The sequence below is a fragment of the Somniosus microcephalus genome, unplaced genomic scaffold (assembly GCF_052327205.1).
Source record: "Somniosus microcephalus isolate GS21.2 unplaced genomic scaffold, FLI_Smic_1.0 unresolved_chr2, whole genome shotgun sequence".
NCBI classification, from domain to species: Eukaryota; Metazoa; Chordata; class Chondrichthyes; order Squaliformes; family Somniosidae; genus Somniosus; species Somniosus microcephalus.
Genome location: NW_028225180.1, coordinates 92,420,245 through 92,438,778, shown reverse-complemented (window position 1 = coordinate 92,438,778; position 18,534 = coordinate 92,420,245). Strand labels below are relative to the sequence as shown.

At 60.5% G+C, this 18,534-nt stretch overlaps 1 protein-coding gene across 1 annotated transcript in view; it reads right to left on the bottom strand.

The window, feature by feature from the left end:
• The window catches only part of cskmt (citrate synthase lysine methyltransferase), a 37,860-nt gene extending 19,683 nt beyond the window's left edge, over positions 1-18,177 (bottom strand). Inside the window, exon 1 of the transcript XR_015075102.1 lies at positions 15,565-18,177. The gene's annotated coding sequence lies outside the window, so the exon portion shown is untranslated. The remainder of the gene's footprint in view (positions 1-15,564) is intronic.
• Between the last annotated feature and the right edge of the window lie 357 nt (positions 18,178-18,534).

The window sequence follows — 18,534 nt, the reverse complement described above, 5'->3', positions numbered from 1 at the left end:
TCCCCGGCTCAATCCCGCCTCCCCACCGGTCAATCCCCGCTCTCCCCCACCGGGTCAATCCCCCGCTCGCTCCCCCACCGGTCAATCCCCCCCTCCCCCCACCGGTCAAACCCCCCCCTCCCCCACCGGTCAATCCCCCCCTCCCCCACCGGTCAATCCCCGCTCTCCCCCACCGGTCAATCCCCGCTCTCCCCCACCGGTCAATCCCCCCTCCCCCACCGGTCAAAGCCCCCCCTCCCCCCACCGGTCAAACCCCCCCCTCCCCCACCGGTCAATCCCCGCTCTCCCCCCACCGGTCAATCCCCCCCCTCCCCCACCGGTCAATCCCCACTCTCCCCCACCGGTCAATCCCCGCTCTCCCCCACCGGTCAAACCCCCCCTCCCCCACCGGTCAATCCCCGCTCTCCCCCACCGGTCAATCCCCCGCTCTCCCCCACCGGTCAATCCCCCCCCTCCCCCACCGGTCAATCCCCACTCTCCCCCACCGGTCAAACCCCCCCTCCCCCCACCGGTCAATCCCCCCCTCCCCCCACCGGTCAAACCCCCCCTCCCCCACCGGTCAATCCCCCCCTCCCCCACCGGTCAAACCCCCCCTCCCCCACCGGTCAAACCCCCCCTCCCCCACCGGTCAAACCCCCCCTCCCCCACCGGTCAAACCCCTCCTCCCCCACCGGTCAAACCCCCCCTCCCCCACCGGTCAAACCCCCCCCTCCCCCACCGGTCAAACCCCCCCCTCCCCCACCGGTCAATCCCCCCCTCCCCCACCGGTCAAACCCCCCCTCCCCCACCGGTCAATCCCCCCCTCCCCCACCGGTCAATCCCCCCCTCCCCCACCGGTCAATCCCCCCCTCCCCCACCGGTCAAACCCCCCCTCCCCCACCGGTCAATCCCCCCCTCCCCCACCGGTCAAACCCCCCCTCCCCCACCGGTCAAAGCCCCCCTCCCCCACCGGTCAATCCCCGCTCCCCCACCGGTCAATCCCCGCTCTCCCCCACCGGTCAATCCCCCCCTCCCCCACCGGTCAATCCCCCCCTCCCCCACCGGTCAATCCCCCCCCTCCCCCACCGGTCAAAGCCCGCCTCCCCCACCGGTCAATCCCCGCTCTCCCCCACCGGTCAATCCCCCCCTCCCCCACCGGTCAATCCCCCCCTCCCCCACCGGTCAATCCCCCCCTCCCCCACCGGTCAATCCCCCCCTCCCCCACCGGTCAAACCCCCCCTCCCCCACCGGTCAATCCCCCCCTCCCCCACTGGTCAATCCCCCCTCCCCCACCGGTCAATCCCCCCCTCCCCCACCGGTCAAACCCCCCCTCCCCCACCGGTCAAAGCCCCCCTCCCCCACCGGTCAATCCCCGCTCCCCCACCGGTCAATCCCCGCTCTCCCCCACCGGTCAATCCCCCCCTCCCCCACCGGTCAATCCCCCCCCTCCCCCACCGGTCAAAGCCCGCCTCCCCCACCGGTCAATCCCCGCTCTCCCCCACCGGTCAATCCCCCCCTCCCCCACCGGTCAATCCCCCCCTCCCCCACCGGTCAATCCCCGCTCTCCCCCACCGGTCAATCCCCCCCTCCCCCACCGGTCAATCCCCGCTCTCCCCCACCGGTCAATCCCCCCCTCCCCCACCGGTCAATCCCCCCCTCCCCCACCGGTCAATCCCCGCTCTCCCCCACCGGTCAAACCCCTCCTCCCCACCGGTCAATCCCCGCTCTCCCCCACCGGTCAATCCCCGCTCTCCCCCACCGGTCAATCCCCCCTCCCCCACTGGTCAATCCCCGCTCTCCCCCACCGGTCAAACCCCCCCTCCCCCACCGGTCAATCCCCGCTCTCCCCCACCGGTCAAACCCCTCCTCCCCCACCTCGCTCTCCCCCACCGGTCAATCCCCGCTCTCCCCCACCGGTCAATCCCCGCTCTCCCCCACCGGTCAAACCCCCCCTCCCCCACTGGTCAAACCCCGCTCTCCCCCACCGGTCAATCCCCGCTCTCCCCCACCGGTCAAACCCCCCCCTCCCCCACTGGTCAAACCCCCCCTCCCCCACCGGTCAAACCCCTCCTCCCCCACCGGTCAAACCCCCCCTCCCCCACTGGTCAAACCCCCCCTCCCCCACCGGTCAAACCCCCCCTCCCCCACCGGTCAAACCCCTCCTCCCCCACCGGTCAAACCCCCCCCTCCCCCACCGGTCAAACCCCCCCTCCCCCACCGGTCAAACCCCACCGGTCAAACCCCCCCTCCCCCACCGGTCAATCCCCGCTCTCCCCCACCGGTCAATCCCCGCTCTCCCCCACCGGTCAACCGCCCCCCTCCCCCACCGGTTAAACCCCGCTCTCCCCCCCCCGGTCAAACCCCCCCTCCCCCACCGGTCAAACCCCCCCTCCCCCACCGATCAAACCCCTCCTCCCCCACCCCGCTCTCCCCCACCGGTCAATCCCCGCTCTCCCCCACCGGTCAAACCCCCCCTCCCCCACCGGTCAAACCCCCCCTCCCCCACCGGTCAAACCCCCCCTCCCCCACCGGTCAAACCCCCCCTCCCCCACCGGTCAAACCCCCCCTCCCCCACCGGTCAAACCCCCCCCTCCCCCACCAGTCAACCCCCCCTCCCCCACCGGTCAACCCCCCCTGATGTGCCAAATAACTGCCTGAATCCATAAGGTTAAGCTTAGAACTAAAGGCTTTTATTAAGTAAGAACATGGCATCAAGTTAACAGTCATCACCGACCCAGCCCTTGGTAGTACAATCCAGAAGAGGGGCGGGGCTAGGGAGGAGCATTAGTGGTTACACCGGTGGAAAATTCCAGACATTAACAAGTACAACAACAACAACAACAATACAAATGCCAGAACACAGAGTTATTTCATCACATTCACCCCCTGCTATAGATTCAGTCTGTCAGGAGGTCTGAAAATCTTCTGGGAATGACGTAACTCTTGCTGAGGCTCCTCCCGGAGTACTAACTCCGGTTCATTCGAATTCCCAGAATCATCAGTATTTTCCACACTGAGGGTTTGTGTCTCTGAAGGTCCAATACCACGATTGAAAACTCTACACTCAGAGTCGAACTCTTTTCGAGCTCCAGCAGGTGCAAGATCTTTAATAGAGACCGTATCCTCTCGCCCATCCGGATATTGAATATACGCATACTGGGGATTAGCATGGAGGAGTTGTACTTCCTCCACCAGTGGATCAGTCTTGTGGCCTCTCACATGTCTGCGCAACAACACAGGGCCCGTGGTTGTCAACCATGTGGGTAACATTACTCCATTAGTAGCTTTTCTTGGAAAACTAAACATCCTTTCATGAGGGGTGGCATTCGTCGCTGTACACAAAAGAGACCTTATGGAGCAGCACGTCTGGCAGAACATCCTGCCAGTGAGAGGTCGGCAGGCCTCGCGACTTCAGAGACAATACGATAGCCTTCCACACTGTCGCATTTTCTTTCTCGACCTGCCCATTACCACGAGGGTTATAGCTGGTAATTCTACTCGTTGCAATCCCTGTCGCAATTCTTCGCTCATAAAGGAAGAACCCCTATCACTATGTATATAGTTAGGCATGCCAAACAAGGAAAACAGTTGGCAGAGGCATTTAATTACAACAGCACTAGTCACATCTGGACAGGGGATAACAAAAGGGAACCGAGAGTACTCGTCTATAATATTATATAAGAAAATAGACATTACGGTCGCTCGATGGAAGGGGACCTTTAAAATCGAGACGCAAACGCTCAAATGGTCGAGTTGCTTTAATAAGATGAGCTGGCTCGGACGGCTTATAGAAGCGGGGTTTGCATTCAGCACAAACACGACAGGTTCTGGTCATTGTCCGGACCTCCTCAATAGAGTAGGGTAGATTGTGGGACTTAATGAAGTGGTTCATTCTGGTAACCCCAGGGTGGCAGAGTGCGTCGTGGAGACTTTGAAGCTTATCTATACCTAGACTAGCACATACTCCTCGTGACAAAGCATCCAATGGCTCATTGAATACTCCAGGCCTGTACTGAATATCATAGTCATATGTTGACAGTTCTATTCGCCATCTTAAAATCTTATCATTTTTGATCTTGCCTCTCTGCTTAGTGTTGAACATAAAGGCCACCGTCCGCTGGTCAGTAATGAGCGTAAAACGTTGGCCAACGAGATAATGTCTCCAATACCTGACTGCTTCAATAATTGCCTGTGCCTCCTTTTCCACTGAAGAATGTCGAACTTTTGGTCCTTGCAATGTACGAGAGAAGAAAGCTACTGGTCTACCAGCTTGGTTAAGAGTTGCTGCCAATGCAAAATCAGATACATCACTTTCCACTTGAAAAGGGATCTTCTCATCCACGGCACATACCACTGCCTTCTCAATGTCCCGTTTGATATTAAGGAAAGCCTCCTGAGCTTCCGCCAATAGCGGAAAAGATGTCGACTTAATAAGAGGTCGGACTTTATCTGAGTAGTTAGCCACCCACTGGGCATAGTACGAGAAGAATCCCAGACACCTTCTTAAAGCTTTTACAGTGTGAGGTAAAGGTAATTCCTTAAGTGGGCGTAATCTTTCAGGATCTGGCCCGATTACCCCATTCTCCACAACGCAACCAAGAATACACAAACGTGTAGTATTGAAGGTAAACTTGTTTTCGTTGTAGGTCAGGTTTAACCTCTTTGCAGTCTCTAGGAACTTCGCGAGATTTTGATCATACTCCCATTGGTCGCGCCCACAGATAGTAACATTGTCCAGGTACGGGAATGTTGCTTCCAACGCGTATTCATCCACCATACGATTCATCTCCCGTTGGAAGACGGATACCCCATTCGTCACTCCAAAGGGCACCCGAAGGAATTGGTACAGGCGCCCATTAGCTTCGAAGGCCATATAAGGTCGGTCTTCTATTTTAATGGGCAGTTGATGGTAGGCAGACTTTAAATCAATGGTGGAGAGCACGCGGTACTGAGCTATCTGGTTCACCATCTCAGAAATACGAGGCAAAAGATAGGCGTCTAATTGGGTATACAAGTTTATAGTCCGGCTATAATCGACCACAAGTCTTTTCTTTTCATTAGTTTTAACCACCACCACCTGGGCACACCACGGGCTATTACTGTGTTCGATGATTCCCTCCCGTTGAAGCCTTTCCACTTCCTCTTTTATAAATGTTTTATCTTCTGAACTATACCGTCGACTCTTAGTCGCTATAGGTCTACAATTAGGAGCAAGGTTCGCGAACAAAGAAGGCGGACTTACTTTTAAAGTAGAAAGGCCGCAGACTGTGAGCGGAGGCTGAGATCCACCCTACCTAAGGGTAACGCTCTCATGCTGACACTGGAAGTCCAAGCCTAAAATTAAGTTCACACACAACTGAGGTAATATGAGGAGTTTAAAGTCCTTATACTCCGTATCCTTAATGGTCAATGTGACTTTACAATATCCAGTTACCTCCGAAGTAAGTGACTTGGATGCCATCACAATTTCACTTCGAGTAGGATACACCTTCAATGAACAGGAGTTAACAAGGTTGGGGTGTATAAAACTTTCAGTACTGCCACAGTCTATCAAACACCCAGTTGGACAACCATTAATCTTGATGTCCATCATAGATTTCGACAAGGAACACGGTGTGGTCTGGTCAACCGTAGCCGAGGCTAGAGTAAAACGATGGGCGGCAGCAGAGAAGACATCGGGTACAGGATTACCCTTACACACTTTACTAAAATGTCCCCGTTTCTTACATTTAAAACAGGTAGCCTCTCTGGCTGGGCAACTTTGCCTGGGGTGTTTAGATTGGCCACAAAAATAACACTTAGACCCATGGGGCACAGCCGCAACAATAGGATTAAGTGGAGGCTCCATTGGTGTTATGGATGCCTCCATACTCAGAACACACAAGGCTGAGAGAGACGCATGGGCTGATGCATATGCTTCTAAGTTCTTTTGGGCTACATCTAACGATCGAGCAGTAGCGACGACCGTTTTTAAAACTAACGAGTCGTTCTCGAGGAGTCTCTGTCTAATATAATTAGATCGGAGGCCAGGTATGAAAGAATCGCGGATGGCTTCTTCCTGATACACTATGGCAGAGACAGCCTTGTAGTTGCAATCCTTAGCCAAAGCCTTAAGGTCCTGCAGGAAATCGTCCAGAGATTCCTCAGGTAATTGCCTGCGAGTAGACAAAAGATACCTGGCGTATACTTCATTAACCGACTTAAGGTACTGGGCCTTAAGGGCTGCGAGGGCCTCTTCATATGTAGTAATATCTTCAATTATCGAGTAAGTTTGATGACTTACCAAGTTGGTTAGAAGACCCAACTTGTTAACCGTTGAATCGACCGATGCGATGAAGTGTTCAAAACATCGAAGCCAATGCGTAAATTTCTTCGACGCATCTGCCGAATGGGGATCGATATCCAGACGCTCTGGTTTCAAAAATCAATCCATCTTCCAAAAGTTGTTACTTAATAAAATTGATGTGCCAAATAACTGCCTGAATCCATGAGGTTAAAGCTTAAAACTAAAGGCTTTTATTAAGTAAGAACATGACATCGAGTTAACACAGTCATCACCGACCCAGCCCTTGGTAGAACATTCCAGAAGAGGGGCGGGGCTAGGGAGGAGCATTAGTGGTTACACCGGTGGAACATTCCAGACATTAACAATAACATCAACAACAACAATACAAATGCCAGGTAAGCAAAGTAGGAGGGAGGTGAAAGAGATGTGTCTGTCCTGAAGTTATAGTTAAAAACAATGAATTGCCGACTGGATGGGTGCACTGGGATTGTAGAGGCTGAGGCGAGTGAGGCGGAAAGTTTATTCAGCAGGATTTCGGTTATTTACAGATCCTGGATAGTCTGAAATAAACCTCCTGAAACACAGGAACTAATTGAGCAAATCCCAGCGATCACACTGAGGGAGAATGTTCACAGACGTGGGTCTGAGATGTGAAGCGGCTCGTCTCCCCCCCCCTCCCCCACCGGTCAGCCCCCACCGGTCAAACCCCCCCTCCCCCACCGGTCAATGCCCGCTCTCCCCCACCGGTCAATCCCCCCCTCCCCCACCGGTCAATGCCCGCTCTCCCCCACCGGTCAATCCCCGCTCTCCCCCCACCGGTCAATCCCCCCCTCCCCCACCGGTCAATGCCCGCTCTCCCCCACCGGTCAATCCCCGCTCTCCCCCACCGGTCAATGCCCGCTCTCCCCCACCGGTCAATCCCCGCTCTCCCCCACCGGTCAATCCCCCCCTCCCCCACCGGTCAATCCCCCCCTCCCCCACCGGTCAATCCCCCCCTCCCCCACCGGTCAATCCCCCCCCTCCCCCACCGGTCAATCCCCCCCTCCCCCACCGGTCAATCCCCCCCTCCCCCACCGGTCAATCCCCGCTCTCCCCCACCGGTCAATCCCCCCCTCCCCCACCGGTCAACCCCCCCCTCACCCACCCCGCTCTCCCCCACCGGTCAATCCCCCCCTCCCCCACCGGTCAATCCCCGCTCTCCCCCACCGGTCAATCCCCCCCTCCCCCACCGGTCAAACCCCTCCTCCCCCACCGGTCAAAGCCCCCCTCCCCCACCGGTCAAACCCCCCCTCCCCCACCGGTCAAAGCCCCCCTCCCCCACCGGGAAACCCCCACCGGTCAATCCCCCCCTCCCCCACCGGTCAATCCCCGCTCTCCCGCACCGGTCAATCCCCCCCTCCCCCACCGGTCAATCCCCGCTCTCCCCCACCGGTCAATCCCCCCCTCCCCCACCGGTCAATCCCCGCTCTCCCCCACCGGTCAAACCCCTCCTCCCCCACCGGTCAATCCCCGCTCTCCCCCACCGGTCAATCCCCCCCTCCCCCACCGGTCAATCCCCGCTCTCCCCCACCGGTCAATCCCCCCCTCCCCCACCGGTCAATCCCCGCTCTCCCACCGGTCAATCCCCGCTCTCCCCCACCGGTCAATCCCCGCTCTCCCCCACCGGTCAATCCCCGCTCTCCCCCACCGGTCAATCCCCCCCTCCCCCACCGGTCAATCCCCGCTCTCCCCCACCGGTCAATCCCCCCTCCCCCACCGGTCAATCCCCGCTCTCCCCCACCGGTCAATCCCCGCTCTCCCCCACCGGTCAATCCCCCCCTCCCCCACCGGTCAATCCCCCCTCCCCCACCGGTCAATCCCCGCTCTCCCCCACCGGTCAATCCCCCCCTCCCCCACCGGTCAATCCCCGCTCTCCCCCACCGGTCAATCCCCCCTCCCCCACCGGTCAATCCCCGCTCTCCCCCACCGGTCAATCCCCGCTCTCCCCCACCGGTCAATCCCCCCCTCCCCCACCGGTCAATCCCCGCTCTCCCCCACCGGTCAATCCCCCCCCTCCCCCACCGGTCAATCCCCGCTCTCCCCCCACCGGTCAATCCCCCCCTCCCCCACCGGTCAATCCCCCCCTCCCCCACCGGTCAATGCCCGCTCTCCCCCACCGGTCAATCCCCGCTCTCCCCCACCGGTCAATCCCCCCCTCCCCCACCGGTCAATCCCCCCCTCCCCCACCGGTCAATCCCCCCCTCCCCCACCGGTCAATCCCCCCCTCCCCCACCGGTCAATCCCCCCCTCGCCCACCCGGTCAATCCCCTCCTCCCGCACCGGTCAATCCCCCCCTCCCCCACCGGTCAATGCCCGCTCTCCCCCACCGGTCAATCCCCCCCTCCCCCACCGGTCAATCCCCGCTCTCCCCCACCGGTCAATCCCCGCTCTCCCCCACCGGTCAATCCCCGCTCTCCCCCACCGGTCAATCCCCCCCCTCCCCCACCGGTCAATCCCCCCCTCCCCCACCGGTCAAACCCCGCTCTCCCCCACCGGTCAATGCCCGCTCTCCCCCACCGGTCAATGCCCGCTCTCCCCCACCGGTCAATCCCCGCTCTCCCCCACCGGTCAATCCCCGCTCTCCCCCACCGGTCAATCCCCGCTCTCCCCCACCGGTCAATGCCCGCTCTCCCCCACCGGTCAATCCCCGCTCTCCCCCACCGGTCAATGCCCGCTCTCCCCCACCGGTCAATGCCCGCTCTCCCCCACCGGTCAATGCCCGCTCTCCCCCACCGGTCAATGCCCGCTCTCCCCCACCGGTCAATGCCCGCTCTCCCCCCACCGGTCAATGCCCGCTCTCCCCCACCGGTCAATGCCCGCTCTCCCCCACCGGTCAATGCCCGCTCTCCCCCACCGGTCAACCCCCCCCTCACCCACCCAGCTCTCCCCCACCGGTCAACCCCCCCTCACCCACCCAGCTCTCCCCCACCGGTCAACCCCCCCTCACCCACCCAGCTCTCCCCCACCGGTCAATCCCTGCTCTCCCCCACCGGTCAAACCCCCCCTCCCCCACCAGTCAATCCCCCCTCCCCCACCGGTCAACACCCCCCTCCCCCACTGGTCAATCCCCCCTCCCCCACCGGTCAATCCTCGCTCTCCCACCGGTCAATCATCGCTCTCCCACCGGTCAATCCTCGCTCTCCCACCGGTCAATCCCCCCTCCCCCACCGGTCAATCCCCGCTCTCCCCCACTGGTCAATCCCCCCCTCCGCCACCAATCAATCCCCCCCTCCCCCCCCCACCGGTCAAACGCCCCCCTCCCCCACCAATCAATCCCCCCCCTCCCCCCCCCTCCACCGGTCAATCCCCCCCTCCCCCACAGGTCAATCCCCCCCCTCCCCCACCGGTCAATCCCCCCTCCCCCACTGGTCAATCCCCGCTCTCCCCCACCGGTCAATCCCCCCCCTCCCCCACCGGTCAATCCCCCCTCCCCCACTGGTCAATCCCCCCCCTCCCCCACCGGTCAACCCCCACTCTCCCCCACCGGTCAATCCCCGCTCTCCCCCACCGGTCAATCCCCGCTCTCTCCCACCGGTCAATCCCCCCTCCCCCACTGGTCAATCCCCGCTCTCCCCCACCGGTCAACCCCCGCTCTCCCCCACCGGTCAATCCCCCTCCCCCAACCGGTCAATCCCCCCCTCCCCCACAGGTCAATCCCCCACCGGTCAATCCCCCCTCCCCCACTGGTCAATCCCCGCTCTCCCCCACCGGTCAACCCCCACTCTCCCCCACCGGTCAATCCCCGCTCTCCCCCACCGGTCAATCCCCGCTCTCTCCCACCGGTCAATCCCCCCCTCCCCCACTGGTCAATCCCCGCTCTCCCCCCACCGGTCAATCCCCGCTCTCCCCCACCGGTCAACCCCCGCTCTCCCCCACCGGTCAACCCCCGCTCTCCCCCACCGGTCAAACCGCCCTCCCCCACCGGTCAATCCCTGCTCTCAGACCGGTCAAACTCCGCTCTCCCACCGGCCAAACCGTGCTCTCCCACCGGTCAATCCCCGCTCTCTCCCACCGGTCAATCCCCCCTCTCCCACCGGTCAATCCCCCCTCCTCCACCGGTCAAACCCCGCTCTCCCACCGGTCAATCCCCCCTCCTCCACCGGTCAAACCCCGCTCTCCCACCGGTCAAACCCCCCTCCCCCACCGGTGAACCCCCCCCCTCCCCCACCGGTCAATCCCCCACCGGTCAATCCCCGCTCCCGCACCAGTGAACCCCCCCTCCCCCACCGGTCAATCCCCGCTCTCCCCCACCGGTGAACCCCCCCTCCCCCGCCGGTGAACCCCCCCTCCCCCCGCCGGTGAACCCCCCTCTCCCGCCGGTGAACCCCCCCTCCCCCACCGGTCAACCCCCCCCCTCCCCCACCGGTCAGCCCCCCCTCCCCCAGCGGTCAACCCCCCCCCTCCCACCGGTCAAACCCCCCCTCCCCCACCGGTCAACCCCCTCCTCCCCCACCGGTCAACCCCCCCCCTCCCACCGGTCAACCCCCCCCCCCCCTCCCCCACCGGTCAACCCCCCCCTCCCCCACCGGTCAAACCCCCCCACTCCCCCACCGGTCAACCCCCCCTCCCCCGCCGGTGAACCCCCCCTCCCCCGCCGGTGAACCCCCCCCTCCCCCACCGGTCAACTCCCCTCCCCCACCGGTCAACCCCCCCACCGGTGAACCCCCCCTCCCCCACCAGTGAACCCCCCCCTCCCCCACCGGTGAACCCCCCCCCCTCCCCCACCGGTCAACTCCCCCTCCCGCACCGGTCAACCCCCCCACCGGTGAACCCCCCCTCCCCCACCAGTGAACCCCCCCTCCCCCGCCGGTGAACCCCCCCCTCCCCCACCAGTGAACCCCCCCTCCCCCGTCGGTCAATCCCCGCTCTCCCCCACCGGTCAAACCCCCCCTCCCCCACCGGTCAACCCCCACCGGTCAAACCCCCCCCCTCCCCCACCGGTCAACCCCCCCCCTCCCCCACCGGTCAATCCCCGCTCTCCCCCACCGGTCAATCCCCGCTCTCCCCCACCGGTCAAACCCCCCCCTCCCCCACCAGTCAATCCCCCCCTCCCCCACCGGTCAACACCCCCCTCCCCCACTGGTCAATCCCCCCTCCCCCACCGGTCAATCCTCGCTCTCCCACCGGTCAATCATCGCTCTCCCACCGGTCCAATCCTCGCTCTCCCACTGGTCAATCCCCCCTCCCCCACCGGTCAATCCCCGCTCTCCCCCACTGGTCAATCCCCCCCTCCCCCCCCCACCGGTCAAACGCCCCCCTCCCCCACCAATCAATCCCCCCCCTCCCCCCCCTCCACCGGTCAATCCCCCCCTCCCCCACCAGTCAATCCCCCCCTCCCCCACCGGTCAATCCCCCCCTCCCCCACCGGTCAATCCCCCTCCCCCAACCGGTCAATCCCCCCCTCCCCCACAGGTCAATCCCCCCCTCCCCCACCGGTCAATCCCCCCTCCCCCACTGGTCAATCCCCGCTCTCCCCCACCGGTCAACCCCCACTCTCCCCCACCGGTCAATCCCCCCTCCCCCACTGGTCAATCCCCGCTCTCCCCCACCGGTCAATCCCCCCCTCCCCCACTGGTCAATCCCCGCTCTCCCCCACCGGTCAATCCCCGCTCTCTCCCACCGGTCAATCCCCCCTCCCCCACTGGTCAATCCCCGCTCTCCCCCACCGGTCAACCCCCGCTCTCCCCCACTGGTCAATCCCCGCTCTCCCCCACCGGTCAAACCGCCCTCCCCCACCGGTCAATCCCTGCTCTCAAGACCGGTCAAACTCCGCTCTCCCACCGGCCAAACCGTGCTCTCCCACCGGTCAATCCCCGCTCTCTCCCACCGGTCAATCCCCCCTCTCCCACCGGTCAATCCCCCCTCCTCCACCGGTCAAACCCCGCTCTCCCACCGGTCAAACCCCCCTCCCCCACCGGTGAACCCCCCCCTCCCCCACCGATCAATCCCCCACCGGTCAATCCCCGCTCCCGCACCAGTGAACCCCCCCTCCCCCACCGGTCAATCCCCCCCTCCCCCACCGGTCAATCCCCCCCTCCCCCACCGGTCAATCCCCGCTTCCGCACCAGTGAACCCCCCCCTCCCCCACCGGTCAATCCCCGCTCTCCCCCACCGGTGAACCCCCCCCTCCCCCGCCGGTGAACCCCCCCTCCCCCGCCGGTGAACCCCCCTCCCCCGCCGGTGAACCCCCCCCTCCCCCGCCGGTGAACCCCCCCTCCCCCGCCGGTGAACACCCCCCTCCCCCACCGGTCAACCCCCCCCCTCCCCCACCGGTCAAACCCCCCCCCCTCCCCCACCGGTCAACCCCCCCCCTCCCACCGGTCAACCCCCCCCTCCCCCACCAGTGAACCCCCCCTCCCCCGCCGGTCAACCCCCCCCTCCCCCACCGGTCAACCCCCCCCCCTCCCACCGGTCAACCCCCCCTCCCCCACCAGTGAACCCCCCCTCCCCCGCCAGTGAACCCCCCCTCCCCCACCAGTGAACCCCCCCTCCCCCGCCAGTGAACCCCCCCTCCCCCGCCGGTGAACCCCCCCCTCCCCCGCTTCAAGTCTGTCTTTAACTCAGGAAGCATTTCCTGTCAACTTTTTTCTATTCTATACTCGTCAGGCTGTAATTACACCCCAGTTCCCCTAGTGGGGATGTTACTGCGCCATCACTGATGGGAAGGTGTAACTACAGTGTGACATGTTTACATAGGAAGTGTCCATTGTCAACATGGACACAGGAATTTATAATGAAATGTAAAAATAAGGGCATTTAAAATGGGGGCTGCATTGCGCGTGTGCCCTGCTCCAATGAACCCCCGCCCTCTGAAAACCACACTTGGTCTTTACCCCGAGCAACATCACGGGAGATCGACAGGTTTAATTAAAATGTTCCCCCATTTCTGCCGCACACTGGGGTACAGTCTCTCCGCACCACTCTGTCCCCCGTGGCTGTTGTTCATGTGAGATGGCGAGTTATTCAACCATGTGGGTCACAGCTCAGCCCACTCTCCTGACACCCACCCACAGAATCTCCAGCAGGAGCGGGAACCCGGGCTGATTTTGTCTTTTAGCTCCTCCCTAACCAGACCGAACGTAACAGCCGGTCCCACAGCCCATCCGAGAGCGACTCGGACGTCCCGTGGGTCTGAGCGCCACACCCTGCGGTGCAGCCACTCACTGGACTATGGCGAGCAGTCTGACTCGGCCGCTTTAAGAGGTGCAGGCACCAGATGTGCGGAGGGGACACAGCTGTCTGGATCACACTGATAACCAACACAGTGAGGAAACCAAAGCCAGTTCTGCTGGCTTGTTGCAAGCAGGTTATGCAAATATCTTTCCAGCCCCAATAACGGAGCAGTGCGAGCCTCCCACTGCCATCAAACTTTGCCTTCACTTTAACAGTCATTCAACGACCCGATTCACAGTTTCCACTAAACTTTAACAAATCCATTGCATTTGACGGAAAATAATTCGGGGGCAGCTCGACTCTGCAAGTCACTGTGGGTTAAAGAATTCCATCACTTGGGGGCTGCGGTTTGTGTAATTTCTCTCTGGGTGATATTTACGTGAATGTGAACAGCTCGAATCACAAGTTGCTGCAGTTTAATCGAGAAAGTGGCTTCACCGACTGAGACTGAGACCCTTCCTGAGCTCCCGGCTCCCTCCTGTGGCTCACTGAGGAAATGCACACAGTGCAACTCACAATCAATACACTTGCCTCACAATCAATGCACACTCACATCTCACAATCAATACACACCTCATAATCAATACACACACATCTCACAATCAATACACTCCTCAATCAATACACACACACCGCACAATCAATACACACACACATCTCACAATCAATACACTCCTCAATCAATACACACCGCACAATCAATACACACACACATCTCACAATCAATACACTCCTCAATCAATACACACCGCACAATCAATACACACACACATCTCACAATCAATACACACACACATCTCACAATCAATACACTCCTCAATCAATACACACACACACATCACCCAATCAATACACACTTACATCTCACAATCAATACTCACCTCATAATCAATACACACTCACCGCACAATCAATACACACACACATCTCACAATCAATACACTCCTCAATCAATACACACACACACATCTCACAATCAATACACACACGCACACATCTCACCGCACAATCAATACACACACACATCTCACAATCAATACACTCCTCAATCAATACACACACACATCTCACAATCAATACACTCCTCAATCAATACACACACACACTCACAATCAATACACACACACACACATCTCACCGCACAATCAATACACACACACATCTCACAATCAATACACTCATCAATACACACACACACATCACACAATCAACACACACACACATTTCACAATCAATCAATACACACACACATCTCACAATCAATACACTCCTCAATCAATACACACACACACATCTCACAATCAATACACTCCTCAATCAATACACACACACACATCACACAATCAATACACACACACATCTCACAATCAATCAATACACACACACGTCACAATCAATACACTCCTCAATCAATACACACACACACATCTCACAATCAATACACTCCTCAATCAATACACACACACACATCACACAATCAATACACACACAATCACCCAATCAATACACACACACACCGTACAATCAACACACAGCTCAATTAATACTCACACCTCACAATCAATCGAATACACACTCCGCACATACTTGCACATGCATGAGTGTGTGTGCACACTTGTATACACTCACATTTGTGTGCATACACACTCATGCACAAAGATACACACACATTCTCTCACGCCAGGAATTTTCCACATTCGATCTCCGCTCTGCGTGGAAATTGATCTGAGCCCAGGCTCCTTTCCAAAAGGGGCAGCCTCCAGCTCGGGAGTACCACAGTGTATCACCAGTATCCGAGTGACGGGAGCCCCGGACAGGCAGGATATTCGACTGGGGGAGGAATCGCAGCCTGTCCTGGGGACCACCGATCCCCACCCCTGGAGTGCTGAGGCCAACTACAGAGCCTTGACCAGAAGCCTGGTGGAGATCAGTCTACAGGTCACAAGTCGAGCCAGGGTCCCTCCTGGTTGAGGGTTGTGCCGACACACTGGGAGGGGAAGCTTTTTGATTGTAGAATTGGCTGAAGCGCCTGATTGAACAGAGCGAGGAGCCTGTGGGCAGCTTCCTCCGACAACACGGGTCCTTACCTCGCACGGCCAGGGGATGATCAGACTGCCCAAGCCAATCTCTCTCTCCGGCTGCACTCTCTCTCTCCGGCCGATTCTCCGCACTCTCCGGCTGCACTCTTTCTCTCCGGCCGATTCTCCGCTCTCTCTCTCTCCGGCCGATTCTCCGCTCTCTCTCTGGCCGATTCTCCGCTCTCTCTCCGGCTGATTCTCCACTCTCTCTCTCTCCGGCCGATTCTCCGCTCTCTCTCGCTCTCTCTCCGGCCGATTCTCCGCTCTCTCTCTCTCTCCGGCCGATTCTCCGCTCTCTCTCTCTCCGGCCGTTTCTCCGCTCTCTCTTTCTCTCTCCGGCCGATTCTCCACTCTCTCTCTCTCCGGCCGTTTCTCCACTCTCTCTCTCTCTCTCCGGCCGATTCTCCGCTCTCTCTCTCTCTCCGGCCGATTCTCCGCTCTCTCTCTCTCTCCGGCCGATTCTCCACTCTCTCTCTCTCTCTCTCCGGCCAATTCTCCGCTCTCTCTCTCCCCGGCCGATTCTCCGCTCTCTCTCTCTCTCTCTCCGGCCGATTCTCCGCTCTCTCTCTCTCTCCGGCCGATTCTCCGCTCTCTCTCTCTCTCCGGCCGATTCTCCGCTCTCTCTCTCCCCGGCCGATTCTCCGCTCTCTCTCTCTCTCCGGCCGATTCTCCGCTCTCTCTCTCTCTCTCTCCGGCCGATTCTCCGCTCTCTCTCTCTCTCCGGCCGATTCTCCGCTCTCTCTCTCTCTCCGGCCGATTCTCTGCTCTCTCTCTCACTCCGGCCGATTCTCCGCTCTCTCTCTCTCTCCGGCCGATTCTCTGCTCTCTCTCTCTCCGGCGGATTCTCTGCTCTCTCTCTCTCACCGGCCGATTCACCGCTCTCTCTCTCTCTCTGGCCGATTCTCTGCTCTCTCTCCGGCCGATTCTCCGCTCTCTCTCTCTCCGGCCGATTCTCCGCTCTCTCTCTCTCCCCGGCCGATTCTCCGCTCTCTCTCTCTCTCCGGCCGATTCTCTGCTCTCTCTCTCTCTCTGGCCGATTCTCCGCTCTCTCTCTCTCCGGCCGATTCTCTGCTCTCTCTGCCTCTCCGGCCGATTCTCCGCTCTCTCTCTCTCTCCGGCCGATTCTCCGCTCTCTCTCTCCCCGGCCGATTTTACGCTCTCTCTCTCTCTCCGGCCGATTCTCCGCACTCTCTCTCTCTCTGGCCGATTCTCTGCTCTCTCTCTCTCCGGCCGATTCTCCGCTCTCTCTCTCTCTCCGGCCGATTCTCTGCTCTCTCTCTCTCCGGCCGATTCTCCGCTCTCTCTCTCTCTCCGGCGGATTCTCTGCTCTCTCTCTCTCACCGGCCGATTCTCCGCTCTCTCTCTCTCTCCGGCCGATTCTCTGCTCTCTCTCCGGCCGATTCTCCGCTCTCTCTCTCTCCGGCCGATTCTCCGCTCGCTCTCTCTCTCTGGCCGATTCTCCGCTCTCTCTCTCTCTCTCCGTCGATTCTCCGCTCTCTCTCTCTCCGGCCGATTTTCCGCTCTCTCTCTCTCCGGCCGATTCTCCGCACTCTCTCTCTATCCGGCCGATTCTCCGCTCTCTCTCTCTCTCCGGCCGATTCTCCGCTCTCTCTCTCTCTTCGGCCGATTCTCCGCTCTCTCTCTCTCTCCGACCGATTCTCCGCTCGCTCTCTCTCTGGCCGATTCTCTGCTCTCTCTCTCTCTCCGGCCGATTCTCTGCTCTCTCTCTCTCTCTGGCCGATTCTCTGCTCTCTCTCCGGCCGATTCTCCACTCTCTCTCTCTCCGGCCGATTCTCCGCTCTCTCTGCCTCTCCGGCCGATTCTCCGCTCTCTCTCTCCCCGGCCGATTTTCCGCTCTCTCTCTCTCTCCGGCCGATTCTCCGCACTCTCTCTCTCTCTGGCCGATTCTCCGCTCTCTCTCTCTCCGGCTGATTCTCCGCTCTCTCTCTCTCTCTCCGGCCGATTCTCCGCTCTCTCTCTCTCTCCGGCCGATTCTCTGCTCTCTCTCTCTCCGGCGGATTCTCGGCTCTCTCTCTCTCACCGGCCGATTCTCCACTCTCTCTCTCTCTCCGGCCGATTCTCCGCTCTCTCTCTCTCTCCGGCCGATTCTCCGCTCTCTCTCTCTCTCTCCGACCGATTCTCCGCTCTCTCTCTCTCTCCGGCCCATTCTCCGCTCTCTCTCTCTCCGGCCGATTCTCCGCTCTCTCTCTCTCTCTCCCGCCGATTCTCCGCTCTCTCTCTCTCTCCGGCCGATTCTCCGCACTCTCTCTCCGGCCGATTCTCCGCTCTCTCTCTCTCTCTCCCGCCGATTCTCCGCTCTCTCTCTCTCTCTCCGACCGATTCTCCGCTCTCTCTCTCTCTTCGGCCGATTCTCCGCTCTCTCTCTCTCTCCGGCCGATTCTCCGCTCTCTCTCCGGCCGATTCTCCGCTCTCTCTCTCTCTCCGGCCGATTCTCCGCTCTCTCTCTCTCCGGCCGATTCTCCGCTCTCTCTCTCTCCGGACGATTCTCCGCTCTCTCTCTCTCTCCGGCCGATTCTCCACTCTCTCTCTCTCTCTCTCCAGCCGATTCTCCGCTCTCTCTCTCTCCGGCCGATTCTCCGCTCTCTCTCTCTCTCCGGCCGATTCTCTGCTCTCTCTCTCTCTCTCCGGCCGATTCTCCGCTCTCTCTCTCTCCGGCCGATTCTCCGCTCTCTCTCTCTCCGGCCGATTCTCCGCTCTCTCTCTCTCCGGCCGATTCTCCGCTCTCTCTCTCTCTCCAGCCGATTCTCCGCTCTCTCTCTCTCTCCGGCCGATTCTCTGCTTCCTCTCTCTGGCCGATTCTCCGCTCTCTCTATCTCCGGCCGATTCTCCGCTCTCTCTCTTTCTCCGGCCGATTCTCCACACTCTCTCTCTCCGGCCGATTCTCCACTCTCTCTCTCTCTCCGGCCGATTCTCCGCTCTCTCTCTCTCTCCGGCCGATTCTCCGCTCTCTCTCTCTCT